Source organism: Euwallacea similis, chromosome 4 (genome assembly GCF_039881205.1).
Source record: "Euwallacea similis isolate ESF13 chromosome 4, ESF131.1, whole genome shotgun sequence".
In the NCBI taxonomy this organism is placed as follows: Eukaryota; Metazoa; Arthropoda; class Insecta; order Coleoptera; family Curculionidae; genus Euwallacea; species Euwallacea similis.
In genome coordinates this window covers 5,110,017-5,124,351 of record NC_089612.1, presented here as the reverse complement: position 1 = coordinate 5,124,351, position 14,335 = coordinate 5,110,017, and the positions used below count along the sequence as shown (strand labels likewise).

Sequence of the window (14,335 nt, the reverse complement as noted above, 5' to 3'; positions counted from 1 at the left end):
CCTTTATCTAGTTATACCCGAATTTTAGGAGTCGCTTAATTCGGCGAATTACTACCCCATCAAAAAAGATTTTGGTTCCAGTTAACCTCAATCCGCCCCTGCCTCCGAAATCGTTAGTTAAAACCCCGAAGTGCGGATTGTAGCCAGGGGCAGCGGCATGTCCGCACCACCGGACCAACATGGCCGCTCACCCTTTCCTGCTCTCCGTTTACCCCCGCGGCCGTCCTGCAGGGCGGCGGACCCGTAATTTATTATTCACAGCTTCCGTAATGGAATTCTATTATAACAGACTAATAATCACCGCCAAAATTTAGCTTGTAGACTTGCCGGATGAAAGGACAGGAGTAAGTTATAAAGAAATTGGGAAAAGTTTATAGCTAGAACACTATCGTAACAAATAATACTTTATTGGCACTAAAAATTATTCTTGTAGGAATTTAAAAAATATGTTTGGCAGGAAAACCGCTTCACGTTAAAAAAGGATACAAAACCCCCAAACGGTTAATGATGTGTCGTAGTATTAATACTTGATTTAAAAAAGACCTAAAATGATGCTTTAATATAATTATCCAAAAATGCACCTGTGCCTAAGATTGTCAAAAACATTATAAATAGAATTTCTAAATATCTGAATGTAATAATTAAAACTCTTCTAATAAATAAATCTACTTGTAATATTTTCCCTTAACCACCATTGTAAACCTACCCACCCGTATGCACATCACCCCCCAAACCATGTAAACCTAGTCAAACATTCACAAAACGAGCCCCGTTCTAAAGGTTTGCGCCTCGGCTAGAGTTTACTCCTAGTTTTCGCTACACTACTACAGATGACGCTAACGTTGGCCGGGATTCCTCCAACCCTCAATATAAAATGGGCAAATGGATAAACCCATAAAGGGCATGGGAACACCCTGCACCGAGGCTAATTATGGGCAAAAACTGGTTCCCAGGTAGACAGAGGTAAAATCGACGGGCGTGCTATTTAAGGGTAAAGGGAACATAGAGTTTTAGTTAGAGATGATGGATGCATTTTTTCCTAATTTTAAAAATTTTATGCTATTCCCTTAGATTTGCCAACACACTATACACCTTTTCAACGTATGTTCATCAGTATTTGACTAATGAAGGAGAAAAAGGTGAGAAGGAGAGGAGGATTAAGGAGTGACTAATTTTGAAAGGTCCAGAGATAGTTTTGGTATAAAACTCAATGTCTTCGTTCCTGTAATATGTTTAGTTAAATAAATGAAGATATAGTAGGTGCCTTAACAATTTGGTTTTTTTTTTGAGGAAAATGTTAAAGATAAACCTATTAAATTATAAATCGTTGAAATCGCATTAAAGTGGTCTATCCAATTTTTAAGTAAATGTTTGGTTTGGCAGGCTTGCTACAAGTTTACCTCTCAGTTACCGATAAAACTAAGCAAAAACCGGCCCTTAAACGAAACCCGTCTCCACCTATTCTAAACAATACAAAACTTTACCAGCGAAGGGTCCCAAAAAATGAATAGGGGAGGGTGAATTTGAAGCTGTCAGGACGGGTGGTGATTGGTTTGTCCTCGTGGACCACTGACCAGCATCAGGCACCCTCGCACGCCCCTGTCGACGATGGCATTGTTCAAATTTTACCTGAAATCGATACAAAATGGTCGGTTACGAGCATATGAAAAAATCAAGTATTTGTAAAGTAAATACCAAATGCATTTGATATCGGCAGGTTTCGATAAATACCTAATTGGGTTCGGCTGCGGCAGAGTAAAAAATGTAAACAAATATTGCTTTTTTTATAATTTCACAAAACATTGTTTATTTTCACTCAAAACACGATTTTTTTAAAATAAATTAGGCATAGCATGAAGTAAAATAATATGAATGACAAGGTGTTGTTACAGTCGTACAGTTATCGTTGACATTTTCGTTGTCTCGTTCGTAAAAAACTTTTACTGTAACAAATCACCTCCTCGACTTATGGCGTAAATAACTTTTTTTGCTTACATGCTTAATACCTTTTAGTTCTAATATGTCTGTTGAGAAAGTTTTCCTGTTTCAGATTTCTATAAAAATTGTCTTATTGAACTTCCTGTTTCTTCCAGTACTTTTTCCCTCACTGCACAACATCACAACAAATTCACTATTTGATATAGGGGCAGGTACTGGAAAGTCGCAGTTTTTTTTGTCCATAACAATTATGCACCTTTAAATTCGAATTAAATTTAATGAATGAGACATTGGAAACAAATACAATTTTATTAAACGAAATTCGCGGATAAAACTTGTTTTGAAAAGTAGAAGACACAATTACTCAGTATTAATAATTTTTAATATGAGTTCCAGGCAAATTCGAGGAATTCGAATCGAGGAAGACACAAATCAGCTTGTTAAACTAGAGGATTGTAGATATCATCTGTGAATTAGGGTTTTCTAGAATATCCGATGACAAAAATAATTTGTTTTCTGATTGAGTCTAAAAACTTGTATGGGAATTTTCATTAAAGTCAATCAACAAAAACAAATCTGCCATTCCTTTTAAAACACCCCGCAAATCCTTTAAAAGAAAACAAGGATAAACACATATAAATTTCACTCTTCAAAATCCGTTATATCGGTCTCATTGTATCCATTAGACGGAGATTCGAATTACAAAATAAAAGTAAAACTGCAAACAGACAGATAGATCCTATTGTGCGTTCGATGTGAAATTTATTAGTTTTCCACCCCTCGTTTCGATCACCAAATAGAACATACGGTTTTGGGCCAGAAAAAATTACCTGCGCATCACAGGTAATTTATACCCAAAAGGGTTACGTGTGAAAAAATACAACCGTGGAAAAATATTGCCATACGGCGATTTATGTAGCGGAAGGGTAAGAAACTTAAAAAGGTTTCGACCCTCAAAAGTCACGCTCAAATGGAACAGGAAATTCAATAAAGTTATTAAAACCTGTCGAAGTGTAACAAAACTCTCCCTGATAGCGTTTTTCCAAATGGACCATAAGTCAGGCTGTCAGTCACAGTGCTCCGTTATAAATAAGGATTAAGATGGCACGTAGTGCGTAAAGATGCCCTTCAGGGTCCCCTCCAACTTATTTAGTTTAAAATATTGGCATCGGCTAAAAGCCCGGCACGCTTTGTCCGGGGATACGATATAAGTCCACTTATTTTAATTTTATGTCCTTTCTGAATCCCTAGGGAATGAAACAGAGCGAGAGGGGATTAATATCAACTTCGGGGGCGCAGTTTTCTTAATATTTTTTTCTATAATTAGCTTTAGATCCCAAGTAGGTATAACAAACTTATACCCAAGTTCCGGCTACTAAGCGCCTGTCCTCGTCCGAGTTATTTACCCAGGACGCCTAAGCCCGATTCTGGATCGCGCCTTGCGGACACTTGTGTTTAAGTTACGGGCCAAACACATCCCTTAATTAAACGGTTCTGTTTGAACAGGCAGATTAAATGTGACACAGAACTGTAATCGCGCTTATTGTGGTCCGGGCTTAACTATACTGGCCCCGGACCCTGTCCCTTTCACTTTGTCCTTCCAATTTTCTTGATTTAGTACCAGAATGTGCCTTACGAAGGTTTTAAACTTCGAAAATCTGTTTGAGCCGTAACTTATTTTAGTCGCAAAAGTACGAAGTTTAGAAATTCGCGGTTTTATTTACCACTGATGGTGTCGCAAAATTTAATACATTGTAGTTCTAGATAGACAGACCTGTTGTATGAGCTATTTTGAAACATTTTTGGGTTTGGAATTAAATATATCCTGGCAAAGGCACATTGACGAATAATCAAACGAAAAGGATGATTTTCCACAGCTTTGAATATCCCATTTGAAACGAAATAATTCTTTACGGTCAGAGCACGCACTTTTTAAAAATATTTTTAGCACAGAAACGAGCACTATCCGTCATACACATTCAGGAACTTCGCATGAATCGTATGTTTCCAGAGCAAAATTATCCTTTCCGACAGTTTTTGTCTGTTCAAATATAAGTTTCCGTGTTCTAACTTCCACGAACCTCAGATTCAATAGATTCAATAGATTGAAATAGAATTAGTTGAATTTTGCATTATTTTTATTATTCCTGGCAAATCTTTCACATCTGGTAGTTTTGGAAAACATCGACAAGGATGGCAAGGGACATCATGAATGCAGTGCAATAGCTTAGTTGAAGTATACGTAAACTTGAATACCTGCGGATCTACAGGGTGAACAAGAGGGATTTGGCGATAATTAGTCGTGAATCATCGTGATCAACGAAATTACGTTGCCTACCCTGATGTTAAACACGGGATTTCTGTGCAGCTGTCTGTAGAAATCCAGGACGGCACCGTGTGTATAGCGGTCGTTGTCCGAACGGCTACTATACAGACTGTCGGAAATAGACTCGCTCACAACAGACGTTGACGCATTGTTGGACGACTCTGTGCACTATATTTTTTAAATGAGCAAATATATGTAGGTCTCGATTTTGGGCGGTTCGTCGCTAGCACCCACTTATTTTTGCTCTTGCCGGTAGCGATTTTATTCAATTTTTATCAAAAATGTTGTAACACCAAAAGCCACGAAGTATGTAACAACTAAATAAAATATTCTGCTCTTTAAATAACCGATTAGCCTTGTAGTCATTAATCGGTCATTATCTTCATTCATTTGTCTCAGGTTAACCTATTTTAGTTAAACTTAAAATAAAATAACCGGTTAACCGGTAGCCGGTTATTTTTTAAAAACTTTCCATGCCTACAGATAAATAAACGTCAAGACACAGACGGAGTTTGCCATTAACACTGCTATCATCCAGCATAACAGCATAGTTCTCCTCACAATTTTTCATCTACCAAAGTAGTATCATAATTTTTAAAGTTTAGCAACAATTGTGATTTATTATTATTGTGTAAAGAATTCTTTGCAAATTCGCTTGCTTTATAGAATCTCCACATAAAACTTAATGTTGTTCATTATCACTGTCAGTTGTATGTATGTGACGTCTGTCGAAAACAATTTTCTTAAGACATTTTCCGTCGCAATTTTGAGGGCGAATTATTTAAAACAGTTTCGTTCGCTGTTAGTTCTCTGTGACTGTCTTCTGAATTGTAATTGTTTCAATTAGGCTCTCTTATCTTTAAAGTGGATCAGCCAATATGTACCTATATAAATGGAAAAAATTAGAAAAAGTGGAGCTTCGCAAATATCAGCGAAAGTCGCGTCTGTATTACAGATATGCATTTTCATGAAGCAAGGTTGATTAACGCAGAATTCCCATTAATAATAAGAAATCTACGTTTGATGATTCAATGAAGATATATGAAAACCTTTGCGTATTACAAAATGAAGAATTAAATCATGTTTGCATAAGGCTCGTAGAAGAAAAAAATTAAATTGTCAATTTATTTTCTAAGAATTACCCACATAATTCGGGTAATAATTGCTGCCGGATGCAAACTAAATAATCACGAACTAGATGAGGGTCGTACTTATCTGTTAAGTACCACGTTTTTAATCAAATTAGGTTGCGTTAGGTCATATTCACAATTGAATGTTAGCAATTCATTCTTCGACAGAGATGAGAATTTTCAATATCTGTGTAGGATGTCCCAAGTCTATTTAGATACTTAATATCGTTGCCTCTGCACGTTTAGAAAAAAAAACAGAATGTTGATGACTAAGAAATTCGAGCCATTTGTTCAAATAGTCCTGATTCCTAAGTTATGCATTTTGTATCCTAAGTTATCATTTTGTAAGTGTAGTAGGCCAGACCGGATTCTTTGAAGTAATGGAAATTTCATATAATATACAAATCCATTTAAGAAAATTACCATTTACATACTTTAATTCTTCTATGAAATCAAGTTTACAATGAAGTTCCCGTATATTCAATTTTATGCCAATAAATATGCAAGTGAAAGTAAAAATCGACGTGTACGACGATTAAAAAAGGAGTATTAGCGATGAACTTACGTTCATACTATGCTTACCATTGATTAAATAATAAAATACATGATTTTTAGTGTAGAACCGGTGTTTAATAAAATACTGACTGAAAAGTTTGGGCACGTTCAAAATCTCGGTGGCGAATGACCAGTGAAGTGAAAAAAAATTATTGGCCTATGGCCTCTAATGTTTATTATAAAGGCGGACATATATCTATGCCTTCTATTTTTAAAAAGTATGGAGGAGCTTATTGCTTTTCGAATTTTTCGACTTACTAACAACTTCAAGCCTCAATATATCACGAATTTCAAATCATAACCGCGACATTGGAATCATGGTTCGTCTACTGAATCTGGCTGCCTAGCAGTGCTGTCGTATGTGGTTAATTGTCCCTTAAATCAAATTTTCTTTATTAAAATTTAATTTTCAGAATATCGATACTAATCTGTTACTCACGCAAAGTTCGCATCTTTCCCTTCATCGTTCGCAAACGAAACGAAGTAAAAAGTAAAAAATGTATGTCGCCGACTCTTTGGGACAAGTTATTTTCCGAGAATAAGTTTCCAAGACTTTCCGAGTAGACGCCAATTCTTGCCAACTTTAGTATACACGACGGTGGCCGTATTAAAAGTTAGGGATGCACCGGGACGCTTTAAGGGACTTAAGGGCCATCCGGGGACCCATCCCTCGGACACTTTCAAATTTTCGTCGTCTCCCCAGAGCTACTTTTAAATATTTGACACATAGTATCGTTGGTAACGTGGGTCATCGCCGAAACTTGATACCCTCCCAGGGAAACTACACTCCGATGAATTATTTATTTTGGGGCATTTCAATGCGGAATCGATGTCCTAAAAGGGAATTCCATTAAGTTATTGACACCCACGTCACGTTTATTTTTATTTCTCATGTTTCAACTTGCAAATACCTCTAATGAGTCAAATGTATGTTCCTCTCGATTCATGAAATGGCCACAAAATACCCCTTCACACAAAGCCTGCTAACTAAGTTAAAGATCTTAGCGGTTTCGCTCGTAATGTCGATATTCTAAACAACTGTCCATTTAAGGGTAGACGAGGGGTAAGTCGCCGTTATCAGTCCGTAACGGGCTGACCCGTCCGTCTCTGAAAATGGCCAAATCGCCCCCAGCCAGCCATAACATTACGTGGTTATTGCCGAGATTTGCATAGGGCGTCCATATCGGAACTTTACTGGTAATAAAAGTTGTGGAAACGTCTGTTTTTGCGTGTCTTGCAGTCCCATTGTGAAAATATTGTCTTTTTGTCCGAGCTGGGGAAATGTTGGGGCCTTTGTCGTTTTCTCTCTAACATAGCAGCTGCGTAGTTGTAATGATTATTAAATAACTATAAATCACAAGATTATGGCTATGGACGTATCCTTATAATTTAACCCCATCGGAACTTTACAATTTTGGGAGGGGACAATAGGCCCACATCACCAGTTTCAATTTTTATTAATTTCACATCATAAACTTTCAAATTGAAGCGGAACATTTTAAATTTTCTAAAAACCATTTTATCACATGACTAATACATATAATAGCTGTTAGAATTTTCTCTCATAGTTTCGAGGTAATCTGAATCAAATAATTCAACCTCTAGTGTCGCACTAACCAAAACACACAGGATTACGATTATGTCAAAGGTGGGTACTAAGGGGACCCATTTTTTCGCTCCCTTTGAAATTCAGAGTCATCATTGACTCACAATGAATTTTATGGATTACGTGCCGGAAAAAATGTGTCCTCGTCGCTCTAATAGCTTCCTAATAGTCTTTTGCAGAACGGAGCAGGTAAAACGGGGTAGCAAAGGTCCGTTTTTTGCCAGTGTTTGATATACCTCCTATTGAACAAATCGACGGATTTACAAGTGGATGGAGTGCGGGGTTAAAACGTTTTACCTAAGGGTTTGTTTTCGTGTTTAACTTTCTCACATATATCTATTGTTTGGGTTGTGAAAAGCTGAACTTTTATGAGAGCGGGAGAAAATTAAAAAAAGTGAGGAAGAAAATGTTTTAGATTTTAGAGAGAGTTGACACGCAATGCCCTATATCTCAAAAACCGCAAGAGGTATCGAAATATTTTAAAATAAATAAAAGAACATAAAATAATCTAAAAAAATAAGCCACTTAAAAATAGGGTTTTCTTACAAAATGAAAGATACATCGATTTCAAATTTACCTAGTAAGTATGTCAACGAACTTCACCTCGTAGCCTTGCAATAATAATCTTGCAGAGAAGATTTTTAGAGATTTCGATTGGGTTGAAAAGCTTCCTGAGAGGTTTAGCTCAGTTCGCGAAAATTTCAAATTATAAACCTATATTTTTTCATTTGTTCGATTTCCACATGCAAGGAAACCTATGTGACAATTTCATACCTTCCAATCGATCAGAATTTCCCTCTAATCCATATTCATCGAGGAGGCACGCGTCGGTCTTTTAAATCATCCCCAGGCCAAAAAAAGCGTGGCCTGCTTGACTGACCACCCCTCGTACGGTCATTCGTCGTCCCCTCGAAGCATGCGCCCTCGTGGAGCGTGCTCGGCCATCGGTCAAGCCGGGGGTAGTTTGACGAGATTACGTTGTAAATAGCGTTGAGAATCGCCAACTGCAAACAAAATAATTTATGTAGTTTGAGTGCTTTCGGTCAGTGACGGCGGCGTTTTGGATAATTCATCCGATCCGTCGCCCAAAGCCGATTTCATTAGAGGATCGATTGGCGTCTAATAAAACGTTAAGCGCGTGAAAACTCCTTTATATGAAAATCAGAAGGGAGTATATATCATTTTCCTTTTCAGGCAGTGGCCTAAAACATGAATTATTAAAAAATGCGAGGCAAATATGCAAGCTGAATCAGCCGTAACCGAAAGGAGCAGAGAAAGCAAAACGATATATCAAAAATCTCTCATACAAACGGTCCCGATGATACGTCATTGTAAAACGCATAATATTTCAAAGTCCGCCCGGGTATTTTCTGTAATATTTCATTGGTCCACCATAATAAGGCCCTATGTATGTTTATTTTTCAAGGACGAACATGTTTCAAGGCATGAATCCAGATTTCTCATATATATCAGTCTCATTTTCCGTAAAATTTCAAAATTTCCAACATTGTTTCTGAGCATTTCGGGATTTGTACTCTATCAAATTTGTTGTATCATGGTTTTTTAAATTTAGGTTTTCTTAAGAATCTAAAACAGCACTTCCCCTTGTAAAACGAGCCCTTAACTTTGCACGCCCTGACATCCGCCGTATGTTTATTTGCATAAAATACACGTTTTCTTTGAGAAAAATATACCACTCAGCTTTCCACAAAGTAGACCTTGTGCTGCATTCGCGATACATCACCATCATTCTGAAATTGATGGCCAGGAAAAAAGACTGTCAAAATCTAGGCACTTTTCGGATAATGCACAAATTTGTTGTTATTTATACATTTATCGGGAAAATACCCCCCGAAGGAGCGCCCTTAAGTGGGGTAATTTATTTTGCGTTCAAAAGGGCAGAGTATACATTCGTGGAAATCGAAGAAATCCTAGGACATTATTAGGGCAGATAATGCTTTCCTGGAGGCCATTAATATCATATTTTGGGGTTACCTTAAACTTTTCCCCTAATAAAGACCTGGCAAAAACCCCGCCATCCCCCATCATTTATTATCTATTGTCAACGTTTGTCAGTTCGATTTAAAGGGAGGTTTATTTTTACTATTTCTTGTAGGTTTAAAAAAAACTTTCATCAATCTGACCGACAAGACGGGCCATGCCAAGAAATATAACCAGTCATTCTTTCCAGGGTCTTTTTGCAGTGGTCTGACGCAGCAATAATGCCACCCCGCTCTCTTTTTTTCATTTTTTCCTTTACGCTACATAGGTTGCCCCTTTTTTATATTGTTACCGGCCCTTAAAACGTATAGTTCATCCTTTATCCTTTTCCAGTTTCGCTCATTTATTTCTCTTTCAAAAATGTGTTAGGTGTCTTGGAATCCTTACATATCCTCCAATATACCAAAATCACATTTATACTGATTTTTTTAAAAAATTTCTAAACCTTGAAAGCTTTTAATCAAAAATAATTACTCAGCAGCATCCAAACAATCAAATTTCTTGACAAAATGATGAACTAGGAAAACCTTAATTCGGGTTTTCTTTCAGAAACTACATTGAAACATAATTTCCAAAATGAAATAAGTAGGTTTCCAATTTCTTGGACCTCCCCCATAAGCGCCTGCAGAGGTAAATTATCTTCCTAGTTTTTCCTTCAGGAACATGTCTCCATGACAAACGACTTGAACTCTGTCTACGACGCTGATTCCAGTCAATTTTTCCAGGCCTAAAACGGAATTAGGACCTTTTCTCTCTCGACATTGAGCCGTAACAACGAACCGAGGCCATAAATTGTCCGGAAGGACTGGCCATTAGTCTGTTGGAAACGGACTTGGGGCGATTCGGATGTTCCGCCCATTGTTGGCATAGAGCAGATAAGCTGTCGGGGACTTGATTGAAAGATTGGATGGAATTGAGCTGAGGTAAATAGATCAAAACGTCATGGGGGAACAGCTCGTGGGCATTTAGTCTTTTGGTAGGTTTCTTTTTATTAAATCTGGAAACGGGGAAGTCAATGGCCCGCACGTGGAGAGCGCTCTTTGTCGGAACACCCTATTTTCAGCTATTGGACGTGATTTTTTAAATAAAATCATCCTATCGTAATGGCGCTAAAATTTTGTATTAATGAAATGAATATGAAGAACTTTTCATTTTGTGATCATTGCATTTCGCAGCTAATTTAATTTTCCGTCAAATTTGTATGTCCGCGATGTCAAGAATAATATTCAACAAAATATCACGAAATGTCAAAAACATCACTTGGTCAGCTATTATTAAAAAGATCAATCATAGATCTGCAGTGATGAAGTCGGACTACTGCTGCCATGTTTGAATTCAAATTTCGATCTGATTCACTTTTTTGTACATTGTTCACATTCTACAATTAAGGGAAAATAATGTACATAACTCGTAAACAAGTTTCTTAATTTACCCGCGTAATGGCCGCCCTCGCCTTCGGCTCGTGCGTTAAGAATTACGTTTTCCGTCTGTTATGTAAATAACTATTGATACGTAATGAGGTGTGTACCATACACCTTGTTTGTATTGTATTTGTGATAGATCATATTGAATATTCATATGTTATTATACGAAAAACTTAAAATAAATAGGCACTACTTCAATTGATATTTTATTTAAAATAAATTTTCTTTATTATTTTCGATTCGTCCTATATTCTCAATTTAAATGCATGTACTTGCCATTGTGTGATAGAATACACATTTTATCACGCCATCGAGCAAGATTGAAGAAAAGTTGATTTACTTGTGGGCTGTTTATGTATAGAGTTTTGAAGTTATAAAGTAAACAGCAGTGGCTTATTTTCAATTTACGGAAAGTACGGATGCTTCGTGGTGGACACAGTATAGTATAGTACTCTTACATAACGAGCTTCATCCCCTCAACGATAACGTCTATTATGACCTCGTCCAATCATATACACTATATTTGACAGGTATAGATTTCTAAAAAATATTGGGGCTCAGTTAAGGCCTTCTTATATGTATACGCGTACTATGCTACTTCTTTGCACAAAAAATTTAAAATCTTCAAAATATCAAGCTTTTCGACTTCGTCTAGATTATATCAGCTTTTTTATAACGTTTATAGATTTATACAAGATATTGGGGCTTAGTTATTAGATCAATAATTACGTATGTATCCGCCTTCATGGAAACTTCAAATTTTAAATTTTCTATCTCAAAAAACCTTAAATCGAACGAATGCTCAAGCGATGTTGCACTAAATTGTGACAATTCGCGCCCGGCACAAATAACAAAAGAACTGTCCAATTTCTATTGAAATTCGAGGTGAGCCATCTGAAATAAAAACCTGTTGTTAATGGCGTCATCAAAGGTAGACATCAATTTAAGTGTTTTTGCCATATTTATTTTATCAATTGAGATTCTTGCAAGTTGGATTTTCTTATTTATTGGAAAATAATTTTGTTCCATTTTCGTATAAAATGAACCATAAAAATATAGAATTATTTGTTACGCTTTCAACCAATTTGCACTCAAAGTTTATCATACAGAATGTTCCAAAACGCAACAGTTTTGCGGTATAAGTATGTTTGAAATTTTTGTATATCAATTTTACACTCATTTGTGGGGAATTCACGAATATTTTTTCTTATTTTTTCGTATGTGGTCCACTACAAAAATATGGAAATACTTATTAGAAATGTATTTTGCACATCCATTTAATTTATCCTAAAAATAATCATACGAGTGCCCAGTGGCAACATTTCCTTTCGCATTAAAAGTATCATATTAAGTTCGATAATTTGGGATGAAATTTTATACGAATGCATAATCCAGAATTCAATATGGCCGCCTACACTTAATGCCTAAGCAAACAAATAAGAGAAATGCGCGAGGGAAATAAAAAAGCGGGGCTCAGATGGATGCAGGTTAGACCGGGGTGGACGCGTCACCCCATTCGGACAATAATTAGTCATAGGGGTGGGAGATTGCCTGACGCACTTAATATTAATAGCGGCCATGTTGCAATCTTCATCCGGGATTAAGGAACACAGGCGGCCTAGGGATTATGGGACCTAGGAAGAAGTGGAAAATTTAAATGAATGAAACGGTCTCAAGCAAATTCAATTACCATGAAGAGAAAGTATAATCCCGTCTATGCACGATGAAGAGAAAGATATTGGCATAAAGAAGCATCAAGTTTCATCAAAATGTTTATCAAATAATAAGAATTGAGGCCGAATGTTTTGTTCGCATTTTGGTTTAGTTAATAGTGACTAGAAGAAGCAAATATAATATTTCTTCAATTCGATTTAGTTGGGTATTTCTTACTTTTATTTTGAGAATAAAACATATTAGGTACTTATTTAAATTGTCCATCTGGTAGTTCCATATCGAATAGGTTTTCGAGTTAAGAACATTCTCAAAACAAAACCCAAACAACTTCTCTGCCATAAGAAAAGAAAAATCTTTATAAAATATACCCGAACAACGAATTAGCCCCAAACGCAACGAGTCGGCCTTATCTCTTTAGTCCACTCGCCCCTCTGTCCCCTTCGTTTTCCCATCTCGCGCCCCGTTCCCCATTAAACCCCCCGTAGGTGGGCAGCCATAACGACCGTGGTCCGGGTGAATCTTTGCTTACTTTGCAATCTTCTTATTATTGATCAGTGTCCGGCTGGTCACGTGCGCGCGCACTGTCCGGCTTTCCCGGACGCGGACGGACGAGGGGCAGCTTTCCAGGCGGGTCCAGACATTCCACATGAGGCACGAAACTTGAGTTTTTCCATTCTTTTATTGAATTGAATTTAAGAACTATCCGAGTACTGAGTTAACAATAGGTGGTTTTTTGGTAAATATTCCGAAAACGTTTTTTTTTATTTAAGGGAAAGTTATTTCGTGTAATCCGTCCCTTCCAAGGGCACACGTAGGATGTCTTCGGAGCGGCAAGGTAGATACTCGGAGAATCAATCCTACTTTACATTAACGAAAGCCCTTTTCTTTGGCCGTGCTACCGCAGACCCGCTTGTTAACGAGCACAAAGGCTCCCCTTCGGGGAGGGTGGCCCGGGGGGCACTTTGGTCAACTCGGCCCGAAATAAACGCGTATTCCAGGTAGGAGCTGGGATCGTACATTTTGAGGTTTTAGGCTATTATGGGAGCGAAGACTTTGGATGATTAATACCAAGAATTATTAACAACATTATTGTTTAAGAGCTGAATTGAACGAGTTTGTGTAAATTTGAATGAAAAACTTACCCACATAACAACCTTGGAGCTGCGTCGACACCCACCATCAAAAACCATCCACTTAACTTCCCGATGACCACTTGAAGATTACCATCACCAGAAGAGGCACTTTCGATCAAAGATATGCATGTGTGAACGCCTCGGGATCGACTGAAACCATTTTAATTTAGTTTGCCGTTTGACAAAAGGTTAAAAAACTACCTGCAAAACCCTTTTTCTTCCTTCCGGCTGGGACCCGGCATGAAAATTAGAAGGGTTGCTTCTGGATTTTTTTATTATAATAAACCCTTGGATGTCGCGGACAAAGGAAGTTTACCTGTGTGTAGTCACATATGGTGTGGAAGAGGCCGGCCGTTACGTAACGTGCCATTTACATCTACCTATAAAGTTAAGAATACTGTGCTTTAATAGAGTTTATTAAAAATTTAAATGATCAAAAGGCTTCCTAGCAGAGCACTGAAAAAGCCTTTCAAAAGCAAATCAGACGCACGATATACCCGACCATCGTATAATGTAAAATTTGTAAGAGCCTTCCGGTTGAAGAGGAT

At 37.3% G+C, this 14,335-nt stretch overlaps 1 long non-coding RNA gene across 1 annotated transcript; it reads right to left on the bottom strand.

Moving 5' to 3' along the window:
• Positions 1–8,334: 8,334 nt before the first annotated feature.
• LOC136408406 (uncharacterized) lies at positions 8,335–14,133 on the bottom strand. Its single transcript, XR_010752075.1, has 3 exons — positions 13,989–14,133; positions 13,797–13,937; positions 8,335–8,559 (listed from the first exon to the last, which is right to left on the bottom strand). It is a non-coding gene; the product is annotated as an uncharacterized lncRNA (long non-coding RNA).
• Positions 14,134–14,335: the final 202 nt, after the last annotated feature.